This window comes from Sceloporus undulatus, chromosome 1, assembly GCF_019175285.1.
Source record: "Sceloporus undulatus isolate JIND9_A2432 ecotype Alabama chromosome 1, SceUnd_v1.1, whole genome shotgun sequence".
Classification (NCBI taxonomy): Eukaryota; Metazoa; Chordata; class Lepidosauria; order Squamata; family Phrynosomatidae; genus Sceloporus; species Sceloporus undulatus.
Window position 1 is genome coordinate 15,589,762 of NC_056522.1, and position 16,951 is coordinate 15,606,712.

At 42.0% G+C, this 16,951-nt stretch overlaps 1 protein-coding gene across 3 annotated transcripts in view; it reads right to left on the reverse strand.

Annotated features, from left to right (window-relative positions):
- ACYP2 (acylphosphatase 2) overlaps window positions 1-16,951 on the reverse strand; it is a 146,672-nt gene that overhangs the window by 33,689 nt on the left and 96,032 nt on the right. The window lies entirely within an intron of this gene.

The following is a 16,951-nucleotide window of genomic DNA, read 5'->3' on the forward strand; positions in this document are numbered from 1 at the left end:
ACCTTTATTTATAAAGCGCTGTAAATTTACACAGCGCTGTACATACAATCTTTTAGTTAGACGGTTCCCTGCCCTCAGGCTTACAATCTAAGAATACATGACACAAAAGGAGAAGGGAGTGGTGGTGGGGAAGGGGATGAGGTCCAGCAGTTCTTCTCCACCTCTGAGGCCTGGACCAAGGCAGATCGACTGGAGGAAGGGCTTGGCTTCTTAATGGATGGTTAAAAGGAGGCTTCCTGGGTCAGAGAGGGGCTCACCTCAGGAAATGCTTCTCTAAACAATATGGTCTTTAATTCAGTTTTGAAACTGGGTAGAGAAGTGATGAGGTGTGCATGTGGGGGAAGAAGGTTCCAGGAGTAAGGGGCAGCAAGCGAGAAGGGACGAATTCGGGAGGCGGCAGTGGTAGTCCTACACTGTGACAGGAGACCTTGACTACAAGAGCGGAGGGTGCGAGTAGGAATGTAAGGAGAGAGAAGGTCATATAAGTAAGGAGGGGCCAATCCATGGAGGGCTTTGAAAGTCAATAATAAAAGCTTGTACCGGATGCAGAAGGGGAAAGGGAGCCAATGAAGGGAGGATAAAAGAGGTGAAACATGGTCAAAGCGGCGAGCGGATGTGACAATACGGGCAGCTGAATACTGGACAGAGATTAAAGGATGGAGGTGTGAAAGAGGAAGTCCTGTCAGAAGGAGGTTACAATAATCTAGTCGCGAAACCACTAGGGCATGGACTAGAGTCTTGGCAGTAGAGGCTGAGAGGAATGGACGGATCTTGGCAATGTTGTGGAGAAAAAATCTACAGGCCTTGGCGGTGGCCTGGATCTGGGGAATAAATGACAGAGAAGAGTCAAAAATGAAGCCAAGACTGCGAGCTTGATGAACCGGTTGAATAGAAGTGTCGTCAACAGAAACAGAAAAGGAATAGTGAAGGGTGGGTTTAGGTGGAAAGACAAGAAGCTCAGTCTTAGACATGTTGAGCTTCAAGCGCCGAAGCCGCATCCACTGCAAGATGGCAGTCAGACAAGAAGAAACTTGCTGTTCAAGCCTTGGAGAAAGGTCAGGGGTGGAGAGATACAACTGAGTGTCATTGGCGTACAGATGATAGGAGAAACCAAAAGAACTGATGAGTTTACCTAGGGACAGTGTGTATAGAGAGAACAGAAGGGGACCCAAGACAGAGCCCTGGGGAACTCCAACAGATAGGGGAACAGAGGACGAAGTCTGACCACCCATGACCACTGCAAAAGATCTGTCTGACAAGTAAGATTTAAACCAGTCGAGAGCAGAGTCGGAGAACCCAAGGTCAGAAAGTAAATCAACCAGGAGACAGTGATCAACAGTGTCAAAGGCCGCAGACAAATCAAGAAGAATGAGAATAGAGTAGAGGCCGTTTGCCTTGGCCCGCAAGAGATCGTTTGAGATCTTGGTGAGGGCTGTTTCTGTAGAGTGCTGTGGGCGGAAGCCAGACTGGAAAGGGTCTAGGATGGAGTTGGCTTCAAGAAACTTAATACAGCGAGAATAAACGACCCGTTCTAGGACCTTAGAAAGAAAAGGAAGAAGAGAAATTGGACGATAGCTAGATAAAGAAGAGGGGTCGAGAGAGGGTTTCTTCAGAATTGGGGAAATGAGAGCATGTTTGAAGTCAGAAGGGAAGGAACCCATAGAGAGAGAGAGAGAGAGAGAGAGAGAGAGAGAGAGAGAGAGAGAGATTAAAGATATAGAGGAGCGAGGGCAGAAGAGAAGGGGCTATAGAGATTAGGAGACGGGAGGGAATAGGATCAAGAGAACAGGTAGTAGGTTTGGAAGAATTTAGCAGCTTAGAGAGTTCATCCAGAGAAACAGGGGGAAACCCAGAGAGTTTATTGGTAGAAGGTACCAGGAGGTTAGTGGTAGGAGGCAAGTTGGGAGGAACTATTTCAGATCGAATAGTAGTGACTTTAGTGATGAAATAGTTGACAAAGTCAGTGGGGGAAAATGATGAGAAGACAGGGGGAGAGGAAGGTTTTAGTAGTGTATTGAAGCAGGAGAACAAACGCTGCGGACACCTCTCATTAGCGCAGATCAGCGATTTAAAATTGTTCTGTTTTGCCATAGACAGAGCACGTGAAAAAGATAAAAGGATGAATTTATAATGAATGAAATTGGCCTGTTCCCTAGACTTTTTCCAAAGACGTTCGGCCGCTCTAGAGCAGGACCAGAGGAACCTGATAGTGGGAGTGAGCCAGGGCTGAGGCCTAGTCATAGGGGAAGACATGCGTACAGATACAGGAGCAAAGCTGTCGAGAGTTGAAGAAAGAGTGGAATTAAATAAAGACATTGCTGAATCAGCAGAGTCCCCAAGATCAAGAGAAGAGAGAGATGAATTCAAAGTCTTACTGAGATGGTCAGAGTTAACAGACTGAAGGTTGCGGAAATGGCGCAACTCAACCAACCATGGTTCTTTTTTCCAGGCAAGCATTCTCTGAAGATGCCAGCCACAGATGCTGGTGAAACATCAGGAAGAAAATCTTCTAGAACATGGCCACACAGCCCGAAAAAGCCACAAAAAACCATGGTTCTTATATTCTTACTATAAAAATCTTACTATTTTTAATTTTTAATTCATTTTTCTCATAAGATCTGCCCCCATTTGTTTTTGTAATAATTTTAGTTGTTTCTTCAATTTTTTTGCATCAGGATATTGCAGTGTTAAAATATCCATGGTCCCGAAAATTACACTGAATAGTGATTAATTTGCAAACATGACTCACAGAAGGAAACCAATTAAAACCTATCCATGCAATTTTAAAAACAATTAAAATATCACAATTAAAACAATCTAAAGTTATTTTAAAACATTCAAACTTTTTTTAAAATATAAAATAAAACACACACCAAACAGGCCTGTGATCATGGTGAGACCAAGAGAAAGCTTCCCCTAATGATCTTAAGAGTTTGTGCAAGTTCATATGGGGAGATAGAGTCTTTCAGACAGTCTGGATCCAAACCATATAGGGCTTTATAGGTCATGATCAACACTCTGAATCAAGGCCAAAAACAAACCGGTAGCCAGTGAAGCTGTTTGAACAAGTTATGCTCCCTACAACTGGCATTGGCCAGCATTCTGGCCACTGCATTTTGAACCCAATGAAGTTTCTGAACAGGTTCCAAAGGCAGCCGCATGCAGAGTGTGTTACAGTTGTTCAAATAGGATGTAATCAAGGGATGTGTCACCATAGCCAGATCTGACATCTCAGAGTAGTACAGTTGGCCCTCCATATCCATGGATTCCTTATTCCTAAACTCAACCAACCATGGTTCTTTTTTCCAGGCAAGCATTCTCTGAAGATGCCAGCCACAGATGCTGGTGAAACATCAGGAAGAAAATCTTCTAGAACATGGCCACACAGCCCGAAAAACCCACAAAAAAAAACATGGTTCTTATATTCTAAAAAGAAAATCTTGGTTTCGCCATTTAGTGCAATTTCACCATAATACTGTATTTAATGGGACTTGACCATTCACAGATTTGGTATCCATGGAACCAACCCCCAATGGATACCAAGAGCCCAAAGCAGTATAGTAGGTTTCCTTTCCTTTTCCTTCAGATTTAATACAGTTCCTATGTACTTGATAATTTTTAAAATATGGTTTGTTTATTTTTGATATAATTCATTGACTAATTCAATACATTTTTAAACTTACCACGTTACATGGTGGAAAAGTCACAACAGAAGTCCATTTGTGTGTTTTAATTCTTGATTTTTCATTTCGTTTTATCAAAGTGAGATGCATGGGGAGTGGTGCAGCTTGGTTTACAGGGGAATTAAGCTTCCTGGAGAATGATTCCCCATGTTATAACCAGAGAAGCTTGTGCTTCAGGGTTGACATTTCCTATTGTGTTTGTTACTGCACCCTCATAATAGGAGTTTAGAAAGTGTATTTGTAATTAGATGCACTACAAGTTTTCTGTGTTCTCATCTACAGAGGAAGCCAAGCCTACAAAGGGAAGTTGGATGTTTCCACTGCTTAGAAAAGAAAGAAAAAAAACAAGCACATTTGCACTGGAAGCTTTCTGCAGACATGTCAGAGTTTGTTATCCCATACCCTCCAATGTTTCACAGATGAAAACTGGGATGTTGGCCAAGCAACATCAGAATGTGGTCAACAGGGCAAGTTTATGAATGAGGAAGAACACACAAACTAGGAGAAGCTGCAGGAATTTCATTTTGTTTGAGCCTACTCACAGCTGTTGGGACTTCTCTTCCTCCTCCCTGTTGGAAAAGACCCGTAACACATCGTACTTCCTGCAGAACTCAGGAGGAATGTGCAATTTTGGGCCCATCTATTGGCCAAAGGAACAAGGACCACAAGTTACTATGGATGCAGGAAAACCAGCAAGACAAGATCAGCTTGGGGCCCATTCACATTATACAACTATTGCACTTCAATTGCCATGACAACATCCTATGACATCCTGGGCTTTTTAATGTGGTGAGGCACAAGAGTTCCTTGGCTGGCTAAGAATTCTAAATGCCCCTCCCTAAATGCCACATCCTGAGATTCCATAGGATGGAACTGTGACAATTAAAGTGTAATCAAAGGCTGAGTCTGCACTGTGGAAATAATGCAGTTTGACACCACTTTAATTGCCTTGGTTCCATGCTATGGAATCCTGCAATATGTAGTTTGTGGTGGTACCAGAGCTCTCTGACAGAGAAAGCTAAATGTCTCACAAAACTACAGATCTCAGAATTCCATAGCATGGAGCATGGCAATTAAAGCAATGTTAAACTGCATTATTTCTCCAGTGCAGATACAGCCATAGTGCTATAACTGGATAGAGTAAACAGGCCCCCAACCTAAATCTGCATTCAGATCTCTGCTGACAGCTTACATCCTTATTCTAGCCTTGAAGACTTCCTTTCCCTTTCACTCTCAACCTCCATGATTTTTTTTAGTTTGTAAATATGATGGAAGGATATGTCTCTTTTTATTGGTGTGAGCTGCTTTAAGATTGGACTAGTTGTTGCATTTTTAAAATCTTTCAAGACTACTGGTCTTATTCATCAATCTTGCTAAATTGGTATATTGGTGAAATTTTACTAAAGTGAGCTATACCAAATATAAATAAAGTGCTGCAAATTAAACAGATGACAGACATTACAAATAAATTTGGGGATGAGTGCAGTGACTTGTCTCTTGAATATCAAACAAACAGTGATAATAACCACTAACTGTTCAGAAAACAACACACATCAGGCACAAACTAAACAGTGAGAAACAGTGAGAAAATGACTGGCAATCCTTCTGAAAACCATAGGCACATTTGTAAACAATCCTACAGTGACTTGAATCTGGTGAAAACTTCATCATTTGAGCCATGATACTGTGTGTACAGGCATTAGTATGGGAAAGCCTCGGTAATCCAGAGCTTGGAAAAGAACAGGTTGCTTAAATGTAACTGTGGTTCTTTGAGTGGTCATCTGTGCACTTGCACATATGGATTTGGATGTGCGCAGAAGCCAGCAAGCAGCAACAGATCTATTCAAAACTGAGTAGCTTGGTTGGAAATACCCTGTCCCCACTGACTATTGTGCATACTCAACCCCACCAAGCTCCTCCTCTTCAGTTTTGAATCCGCAGAAAAAGGAGGGACCTGAAAAGAGGGGAGGTAGGGAGGGTTGTGTCAGGGCACAGATGATAACTTGAAGAACCACAGTTACAGGTAAGCAACCTGTTCTTCATTGTGGTCTCTGTGCCTCACACAGATGGGTGACTAAAAAGTTTATCTGCAGGAGGAAGTTCAGGTCACTGGAGAACAGAAGAAAGAACAGCATGACTAAAACTGCATGTTGGAATTGAAGTAGAAGGTATCAAAGTAGTCATCAGTATTAAAGTGGAAGGCATGGTTGGTGTCGATTGAGAAACGTACATAGTAGCTACCTTTCTGGGTTTAGAAAGCAGAATGGAAGATAAGGTGGATATCGAAGAAACCTCAGTTGAAACTTTCAGGAATTGTTCCCAACAAAAAACTTTAAGGCGTTGTGCCCGATTTCTGAGGATTTTGGCAGTAAAACCCCTGCAAATCAAACAAAGTTTGAGAATATGCCCTTCACCTAAACGAAAAAGGCATTCATTGCATGCATTGGAGAGGGAGACCTTCTGACTGCACAAAGAACTAAATTTAAAAAGAGAGGTGGAAGCCATAAGAAATAAAATAGAATAGGCCCAAGGTGAAGGGCAGGGAAGCAAGGGTAAGAAAATAAACTTTGTTGTTGTTGGATGAATGGTGGGAAAAAACTAAGAAACAAATAATAAATCAAGAAAAGGCTAATAAACGACAATTATCAAGAAAAAAGCGATATGCAGCCAAGAGAGATCCAAGGCGACCAATTCTTTCGGGGGATGGAAATAAACTGAAGAGGAGGCACAGAAACCAGACGAAGAAGGTAACTTTTTTGAATTCCAGTACCCAGAATCCCCCACCCTACAGAGCCACTGTGATCACATGAATCACTGCATGTACTATTTATGAATTGTTGAGTCCACAAGTCTCCAAAGATAGCTAGTTGCATGAAGGATGAAATATTTTGTGCTACCCAGCCCCGAAAGGGGAAAAAAAACACAGTTTGGAGTACATGCACTGATGCCTTTAGGGACTAGCCTATTCTGTTTTCATCCCTATCTACCCTAGTAAACATATGACAGCAAGGGATAATATTTCACTGATTGACAAATGGGAGGAGTGATGTTGCCCGGTTGACCCTATCGTTCTCATATTTTTAAAACACTTTTGGAGAATATGATCCTGCAAAGACAAAGTGAGGTATTGAACGGAAACTCCATTCCAAATGGTTCTCACCTTCTAGATACTTGCATCGTGTTCCCTTTGCAGTATGACCATTTCCTCCCTTCAGGATCAGCTTGTTGATTTGAGGAAAGAGGAGAGCACATGGCCAAGAGGGAAACTAGAATGCTAGATTATTAGACTAGATTATTAATGGTAATCATGAATGTCTGCTGGTTGGGGGATATGGGCAGTAATTCAAAAAAGTAACCCTTCCCAGTTCTGCCTCCAAAAGTGATTAGCCTGAGGCTCTGGCCCAACTCTTGGACAGGAGGAGGCAAAATGGGCTTCCTTTTTTGTTACTGGAGCTCTCCGAAGCAACAATGGTGTCTCTTGGCTCCAAGTCCCTGTTTCAACTCACTGTTCCCAGCAGTGATGGGTGGCTTCCATGCAGTGGTGTACCTGACATATTTGACATGGGTGCGGTCAAAAAAATTTTTAACACCCCCTCCCACAAAAAATGCCTGCTTCTTTGGGGCACCATGGCCCACCTAAGAGATGGGCTATCAGCAGAAGCAGTGGAGAGGCTCCACACTTCTGCTACCACCACCTTCACCTCCTTGCTGCTTTCCTTTTCATCTGCCTCCCACTCATCCAGTAGCCACTTCCAAGTCTGGAAGGGCTGCTAGTCAAGCAGAAAAGGGAGGCAGCGGAAAGGAAAAGAAAGGAAAGGAGTCCATGGCTGCCAAGGCACAGTGAGTGAAGGAGATGTTTTCCTAGCTCAGTGACAGCAAGTGAGCATCTCCTTTCTTCGCCCACTGAGCTGCACTTCACCCCATGCCTTCAACATTTGGGGAGCAATGGCATCATCCCAATAAGGGTGTAAACTGGTGCACCTACACTCCCCTAATGACACTCCTGCTTCCACATCATCAGGAGCCCTGGTGGCACAGTGGTTAAATGCCTGTACTGCAGCCACTCACTCAAAACCATAAGGCTGCGAGTTCAATACCAGCAAAAGGGCTCAAGCTTGACTCAGGTTTGCATCCTTCCGAGGTCACTAAAATGAGTACCCAGATTGTTGGGGGCAATTAGCTTACAGTTGTAAACCGCTTAGACACTGTTAGTTCAGTATGAAGCGGTATATAAATGAAGCTGTTTGTTTTATTTGTTTTGATTAGTGAATATGCTCTGGGTTATAGTCTGAATATGCTATGGGTTATAGTCCATGGATGCTTCAATCTGTCGATAAAGAATCCATGGATATGGAGGGCTAACTGTAATTGTCACAGAGGATTGGGGATAGCTGGTAAATCTAGATTGAGCCTGGAATGTAGATTTGTGTTTACAGAGGGTCAATTTCAGCTATATTTGCAACGAACAAGAAAAAGATATTATAGTGTGTGTGTGCATTAGAGAGAGAGAGAGAGAGATGCATAGCTCTCAAAAGAAAATAGACTATGGCCATGGGGCTATGAGGGGCTGGAGGGAAAAAGTAATAGGTGAAGCTGAACTAATGCCAAAGACTCATTTCAAACAGAGATCCGTCACTGTTTTAGCTTAGCGTAAGCCTAATGAATGTTGATCCAGCAAAAAAGATCCTTCAAGAATAAACCACAACATGAAGTGTTCTATTGAGGTCAACCAGGCAACAAAAGTGCAATAGAGTCTGACATTCAGTGATGAGATCTAAATTAAAAATTCGAGTATGACCTTTGCTCTGTGGGCTGCTCAGCAGCTCCATTCAGATATTAAGGAAAGGAACTGAAAATCAATCCACTGGATGGAAGAAAAATCTAGAATCTGAAGCTATTATGCAGCACCTAGTAGTGGATGCTGGTCGAGTGACATCTAGTGTGGGGAGATAGAACAACACTTGTTATATGAAATCAGCTGTTGGAATTTTTTTTACAAGATAAACCATAGAAGTAAGGTTCAAAATAACACTTTTATATTATCAGGCTGATTCCACCCACTATATCTGGGATGGGAACGTATGGCCCTCTAAATGATGATGGACTGTGGGCACCACCATTAGATACCATTGGAATGATGCTCCAGTTATGCTTGCTAGAGCTGACTGTAACCTCTAACATCTGAAAGGGTAGATATTTCCCATTCCTGCTTTTAATTCCATGTTCTAATATTATCTATTTATTAATATGTTTACTTAGAGAATTTGTCAATTGCTTTTCCTTTTTTGTAATTCAACATTGTTGACATCATCATCAAATACTCCTCAAAGCATGAACAATGTCAACTTCGTGTATCCTCAGGGGATACTTTCTGTTGCAAAATTAGCCAGTGAAATGAATCATATAATCTTATCTGTGTACAAATGGCTTCACAATTCCCTTTCTCAAAACTGCCATCCAGTGGCATCAGTAGGGTTGGTGTTACCCAGTACAATAATTCATGGTGTCAACCCCTGCCCCATTGACCTCCTCCCATGCCACACCATACAGAATTCTTAGTAATATTTTTGTACTAATGTTATTCGTAAATCATAATGCCCATGTATCACTGAATGTAATGGCAATAGTTGTGACAACTAGCAAAATTAAAATTGTATCTTTAAATTACAATATCATACGCACACCCCAAATGTATTTACATGTACATATTTTCATGACTTTAAAGTGAAAGTCTGGTAAGATGTGATGCTTTTGAGAAAAAAATGGCTTAATGCTATGGAATTACAAGGTTTGCAGTTCTGTGAGATATTTACTCTTCTCTACCAGAGAACTCTGGTGCCACAAGAAACTACAAATCCTAGGAATCCATAGGATGGAACAATGACAGTTAAAGTGGTGTCAAAGTGCATTAATTCTGCAGTGTGGCAGCAGCCTCAGTCTCAGAGGAAGGTAAAACCTCCTCTGAATAAATCTTGCCAAGAAAACCCTTTGATAACCATAAGTTGGAGTTGCCTTGAAGCCACATAACCACAAAGTGGAAGAGTTGGTGGCAGCAGCTTCTCCTCAACATTAGTAGCTAGAGATCAGTAAGCAAGTCACTCCAAACAGGAATTTGACTGTAAACTTCCTACATGACCCAAGCCTTTCCAGTAAGCTGTTCCCTACTGCACAGGCTCTGACCTATAGGGAGGACTTATGACTCACCCGAGACCTTGAACTTTTTCCATTATGTCCTTCTGCTGAGTTAGCTTCTTGGCCCCATAAAACCCACACATATGAAATGGATCTCAGGTACTTTACACATATCTAGTTCCACAGCTAGATCAACCCATGCAATTTGGAAATCTCCAAGATTAGTTGTACCCGGAAAGGACACTCAGAACTATTTCAAAATAGAAGCTTGGTGCAGTAGACTCACATGAAGTTGAGCTGCAGGTTGCTAATATTAACCAGCTCAGGTCACCCTTCTTCATCATAATTGATACTTTCGTACTCAAGACATCTCAATCTTCTTCAGTTGTAAGGGTTAGCCTGACAATTGTTTGGTTGGTTAGGATAAATTCTAAAGCAGAATCTCAATGCATTTTATTTTTAAATGGCTTTTCCCAGCACAGCAATAAAGCATTATAAATGACTGTCCTATGATTTTAGTTGCTTCCTTTCAGAAAATGAAAACAAAACAAAACAAAACATCCTCTTTGCACCCTTGCAATGAGCAGATACCATCTATTTCCAAAGTAATATATGCTATGTCACTTTCCTAGCACCAAGTTTGTATTTATATGTGATTAATAATCCACCCATGGTTTGTGTATGCTCATGCGCTTTTCTTCTCTGATGCCATTACTCCAGTGCTGTTCCCAAGGATCTTCTCTCTGAACACAGTGTTCGTCTTTGTAATGAGACTATGAGACATTTATTATCTAAATAACTCCCAAACACTCTTGAGTGCCTTTGTGTGTTGAGCTGGAGAGGAGGGAGTGGCATGGGGAAGAGAGGCTTTAAGTAAACCTCTTTGTTAGTTATCCCCCCAGCAGATGCCTAAGCTGCTAGGAGTAGACTTAGGCTGGGCTGAGTGAAAACCTAGTCTTAAAAGGTAAGCCCATAAATCTGCATTAGGTGGGAGAGTTCTAGTACAGATTTGTGGCACACATCTTAAGTGACAGTTTGGCAGCTATATCCATTGCGAAAGACAACCTACAATGGAAAATATCTGCAGGAATGAGCTCTAGTTTCTCTGAAACCACACGGCACGATTTTGTACGTTACATAGCTATAACATACAAAATGTAGTGAGATTAAACACATTCAATATTTCACAGATAAAAAATGGGACACACGTGGCCTGGCAAAGGTTTTTATTGAGGAAAAACAGACAAACTAGGACAGGCAGTTGCAGTTTGCTTTTGCCTGAGCTAAATGGGAAAAGCAGGAGTCCAACGTCTCCTCCCCTTTCCCCCACTGCTGAGTTAATGTATTGTAAACTACTATTGCACTTCGAACTCAATTTGCAGCAACTGTAATGAACTGAAAACAAAAGGGAAAGTGGGAGGAGGAGAGCAACTGTGACATTTGAAAAGTTGTTGAAGTGGGATGATGCAGGATTATCTGGGACTCTCCCAGGCAAGTTAGGGCAGCTGGAGGGTATAGACAGTGGCACCCCTGCACCGGGTATTATCCGGTGTGTGTGTGGGAGGGACTTACGTGGGTGGGACCAAAATGGCATGCCCCTTTCACCTTGCTGTTGGGTGACATTTTACTAAAGCAGTGCCTGGCAGAGAGGGGGGTGCTCTAGGAGGTGTGTCAGCCAGTATGGAGGCAGGGCCTTCAGAGGCAGCATGTGCTCCCTCCTCCCCTGCAGCCCCTCCTTTTCCTGATGAGGAAAAGGATGGGACAGTGTGGAATAGGGTGGAAGTGCACACAGAGGAGTGGGAGTGCCTGTGGGGATGCTGCATGGGGGGAGTGTGTGACCAGGGATCACACCCCTTCTGGGGTGTCACGTGGTGTGGGCCGCACCACCGCACCCCACCCTGGGATGGATAAGAGTGTGATGACATACAGAAAGATGCAAATTGTAACATTGGCATAGACCTTCAGTGGATTCAGGACCAACTCTCTGATCTTGGACCTGCTGAGGCATTGTGTTCAGAAGATGAAGAGGCATGAGGGATCACACTGCAAACCTGGATTGGCTAATGGAGGGCACAAAAAAAATTCCAGAAAAAAAATTAGCCTGTGCTTTATAGATTATGGCCCATTACAGACCGCCACTTTGCGGCGACCTAGGGCTGAAATTAAGGCTCGGGATAGTGGAGCATCCACAATGCTCTGTGCATTCCCAGTGCCATTCTGAGTGCATGCACATCCACATGTCACATACGTCAATGACGTGCCTTGTGCACTGCGTCCAAAAGGAGCGGCGCACAAGAGCCATCACCACACTGCTCCTGGGAGCTAATAGCGCCTTGGCAGCGGCGCGGAAAGGAGCTGCTTTTTGCAGCTGCTTTTTGTAGCAGATCATTGCCACGCCCATGTGGTTGCTGCGGCAATGATCCTGGGCAGAAAGGAGCGGCGTCTTGCCATCCCTTCATGCCTGTCTGTACCAGGCCTATAGCAAAGCCATTGATTGTGAAAATAATGAAAAATTATGGCTCACTCTTAAAGAAATGGAAATGCCATAACATTTGATTAACTTGTACTCAGAACAAGAGGCCACCATTAGGACAGATTGTAGAGAAAGAGAGTGGTTTCCAACTGGCAAGGAGGTCAGACAATTTAAGATATGTAGATGATACCATACTAATAGCATAAAATGGCAAAGACTTGTTTGTTTGTTTCATTTGTATGCTGCCTTTCTCCCCAAAGGGGAGAATAATCTAAAAACTGCATAAAACCATATAAAAATATACAAAAGCTAAAAGACATGACCAAAACATCCCACCCACAAAAGCCATCATAACATGATTATATAATTAATATTAAAATGCCTGCTTAAATAAAAATGTCTTGGCTTGTTGAGGAAAAGCAGGCAGGGAGGGGGCAAGCCTAGCCTCCTGTGGAAGGGAGTTCCAGAGAGTGGGAGCAGCCAGTGAGAAGACTCTCTCTTGTGTCCTCACCAAGTGAGTCTGCGATGGTGGTGGGACCAAGAGAAAGCTTTCCCTGGAAAATCTTAGGTCTCTGACAGGTTCGTGTGGGGAACCATTACTGAAGAAACTCAAGGAAGAAGTGCAAAGGCAGGATTACAGTAGAACATTAAGAAAACAAAAATAATGACCACAGATTATTTACATAACTTTAAAGCAGACAATAAAGACATTGAGCTAGTCAAAGATTTCCTACACTCCTCATTAGTCAAAATGAAGACTGCAGTCAAGAAATCAAAAGACTAGGACTTGGAAGGGTAACTATGAAGGAACTAGGCAAGATCCTTAAGTGTAAAAATATATCATTCAGTGCCAAGGGCTTTCAAGGTTCATGCCACTGTATCTCTAATTTCTATGTGTGGTTGTGAAAATTGGAGAGTGAAGAAGGCTAATAGGAAGAGAATCGATTTATCTGAGATGTGGTGCTGAAGGAGAGTTCTGTGGATACCTTGGACTACCCTAGAGCAAAACAGGGCAGAGCCAGCATGGTGTAAGGGTTTGAGTGTTCGACACTGGGAGGCCTGGGTTCATATTCCTGCTCGATCATGGAAACTCATTGGGTAATCTTGGGCAAATCATACTGTCTCATCTTCAGAGGAAGGTAAAGGGAAAAAAGGCAAAGGAAAAAAAAAGCCCTTTGAACAAATTCTGCAAAGAAAACCCCTTAGGGTCTTTGGATCACCATATGTCAGAAATGATTTGAAGGCACACAATAACAAGAACAAATCAGGACTGAGTTCTCCCCCAAAGCCAAAATAATAGGTTAATAATAATAATAATAATAATATAAAAAAATGACTAAACTGAAACTGTTGTGCTTCGGACATATCATGAGAAGACATGACTTAGTAGAAACGACAATAATGTTTGGTATGGTAGAAAACAGTAGGAAAAGAGGGAGATCACATTGCAGATGGACAGACTCAATGAAGGAAGCTGCAGCTCTGAGTTTTCAAGGCCTGAGCAGGGCTGTTGATGACAGGGTGAGTTGGAGGTTGTCATTCATGGGATCACCATAAGTCAAAGTTGACTTGATGGCAGTTAACAACAATAACATGTGGTGCTTTTCCTGTGGATGACCATACATAGAAATATACCCAACATCTGTACAGCAAAGATTTCAAATACTGATCTCTGAAATGAAGCTCCATAAATTTAGATTCAAGAGTATTGTATTTATGATATGGAATATACCTAACTGCAAAACAAGTTCTGGAATACATACAATGGATAGCTTATAAAGAAGATATAACAATCAGCACTTCATCTTAACCTGTCAGCTTGTGTGAAAAGCAATCTGTGACTAATTTGATCTGAACAATGTATAATTCAGTGAAAGAGCAACTAACGAAACTTTCTTTATTTTTGGTTCTTTGATTCAATTATGTGATTTTATGGATTAAAAATAAATCAAACAACAATGACCAGATATCAATGACTTTCTATCTTAATTATTTGGGTGACCAGATACAATGATATAGTCCATTTCCATAGATTTCATAAATGAGGTTAGCAATCTTTTACGGTCATGTCAAATTATTGTCTCCTTTTGTCTAGAAGTCAATTGAATATGGTTCTTAACAAAGATCGAGTAATATAAAATACATAAGTGAACCGTATGCCCAACTGATATCATCTGAGGGATGGACAGCAGGAATGGTTCGACACTGACTGCCAAGTAGATAATCTTACAAAATTGGAAAGCCAAGAACACCTATAGTATAAATTTTTAGATTCAAGATACTGGCAGCTCATGAAAAAGGACTTTGTACCCTTCCCTTTCCACAAAAATGGAATTCTAATAAGAAATTGCTTTCAGTTACACTATATATTTGTAACATATGAATTTTGGGTATGATGGGCTGCAAAGCAAAGAACTGGAAAGGTAATTTATTTATTAAAATATTGTATCCCACCCTTTTCAAAAACAAGACTTTAAGTTATATTTCTTTTAATTTTGTAAGCTACCTTGAATCTTGGACTGGAAAAAAGATGGGAGAAGAAGAAGTAGGAGAAGCAGGAGAAGGAGAGGAAGAAGAGGGAAAAGGGGAAAAATCACCTCCTCCTCCTTCTTGATATCCTATCTTTGTCCCATCTTTCCCCCATGTCATCATTTCAAGGTGGTGTACAGATAAAATAAATCTAAACCAATTCAGAACTATTTTAATTTAATGCATATGGGCAATCATTTAAAGAGTCTAAAACATACCAACACTTAAAACAAAACAGTTTAAAACGTGTACAGATTTGGGTAAAGACATTAAGAGCCCAAGATTTTGACACAAAGTCTTATTTTGTCCTGGCTCTAGAAAGAGGCCAGGGCCAACACCAATTTCTTCAACCGTGCTCAGTGCTAAACATAAAATCATAAGAGTTGGAAGAGACTTCAAGGGCTATCAAGTACAACCTCCTGCCATGCAGAAACACATGTTCCACGTAGGAACGTAAAAACTTTAAAAAGATGATAAAAGAACAGCCTAGTCATAAGAACTTTAAAATATCCCTGCTAGGTTGAAATAAAGTTCATCTATGCAAGACAATCTCGAGTAGCGACCAGCTGGATTTAAGAAGCTCATGAAAGGCCCAAGCATAACTTCTTAAGGGATGGTACTAACCAGTAGCATGGTTATTAATCTCATAGAATCATAAAGTTGGAGGAGACTTCAAGGGGCATCCAGTCCAACTCCCTGCCATGCAGCAATTCTCAATTAAAGAACTCCTGACAGATGGGCATCCAGCCTCTGCTTATAGACCACCAGAGAAGGAGACCACCACACTCTGAGGGAGCACATGCCATTGTCAAACAGCTTTTACTATCAGTTAACTCATAGAATCATAGAATCATAGAGTTGGAAGAGACCACAAGGGCCATCCAGTCCAACCCCCTGCCATGCAGGAAATCCAAATCAAAGCATCCCCAACAGATGGCCATCCAGCCTCTGTTTAAAGATCTCCAAAGAAGGAGACTCCACCACTCTCCAAGGGAGTTTGTTCCACTGTTGAACAGCCCTTACTGTCAGGAAGTTCCTCCTAATGTTGAGGTGGAATCTCTTTTCCTAGAGCTTGCATCCATTGCTCCGGGTCCTAGTCTCTGGAGCAGCAGAAAACAAGCTAGCTCCCTCCTCAATATGACATCCCTTCAAATATTTAAACAGAGCTATCATATCACCTCTTAACCTTCTCTTCTCCAGGCTAAACACCCCCAGCTCCCTACGTCACATTCCTCATAGGGCATGGTTCCCAGGCCCTTCACCATTTTAGTCGCCCTCCTTTGGACACACTCCAGTTTCTCAACATCCTTTTTAAATTGTAGTGCCCAGAACTGGACACAATATTCTAGGTGAGGCCAGACCAAGCAGAATAGAGTGGCACTATTACTTCCCTTGATCTAGACACTATACTTTTTATTGATGCAGCCTAAATGGAAGACAGCATATACTGTTGGTTGAGAAGTTGAGGCTTGGTGTCACCCTAGTACGGTAACTCATGCTTTCTCACCCAGGATCAAAGCCACCATGCCAATGGTCCCTCAAGAGTAGATCGGACCACTGTGGAAGGGAAAGGCTCCAGGCTACTTGCCACTGATGGCAGGTGGACCAGGGGACCAGAAGGGACTATCTGTGTCCTGGGTTGGTCTTGTTCCCTTCTTGTTCCCAAGTCCCAAAGGGGTTCAGGTGCCATTAAATGATGCGAGAGAATCCAAGAATTCACTGTACCATGCTGATAGCATCCCAGTTGGCCTCCTTGCTGCCTCTGGGAGAGTGGGAATGGTTTACTCACAGTCACAGAGAAATGTAGTGCTATATTCCATACTGGAAGGCAGACATCCTCCTAAGGTGTCACCTGGTGCAGTCCACACACCCCACTCCCCTAGAAATGCCTCTGTTCCTCAATAACCTTTGCCATCTTGACCACACTCTAATGCTGTTTGGTCACACATGTTCAGTTTTCATCAGTGAAATGTTGAAGTGCTAGCATTTAGGTATCAGAGCTATTTATAGTTGGCCACCATATCCATGGATTCTTTATCCATGGATTCAATTATGTATAGCTTGAAAATATTCTAAAATATATTTATTATTATTATTATTATTATTATTATTATTATTATTATTATTATTATTA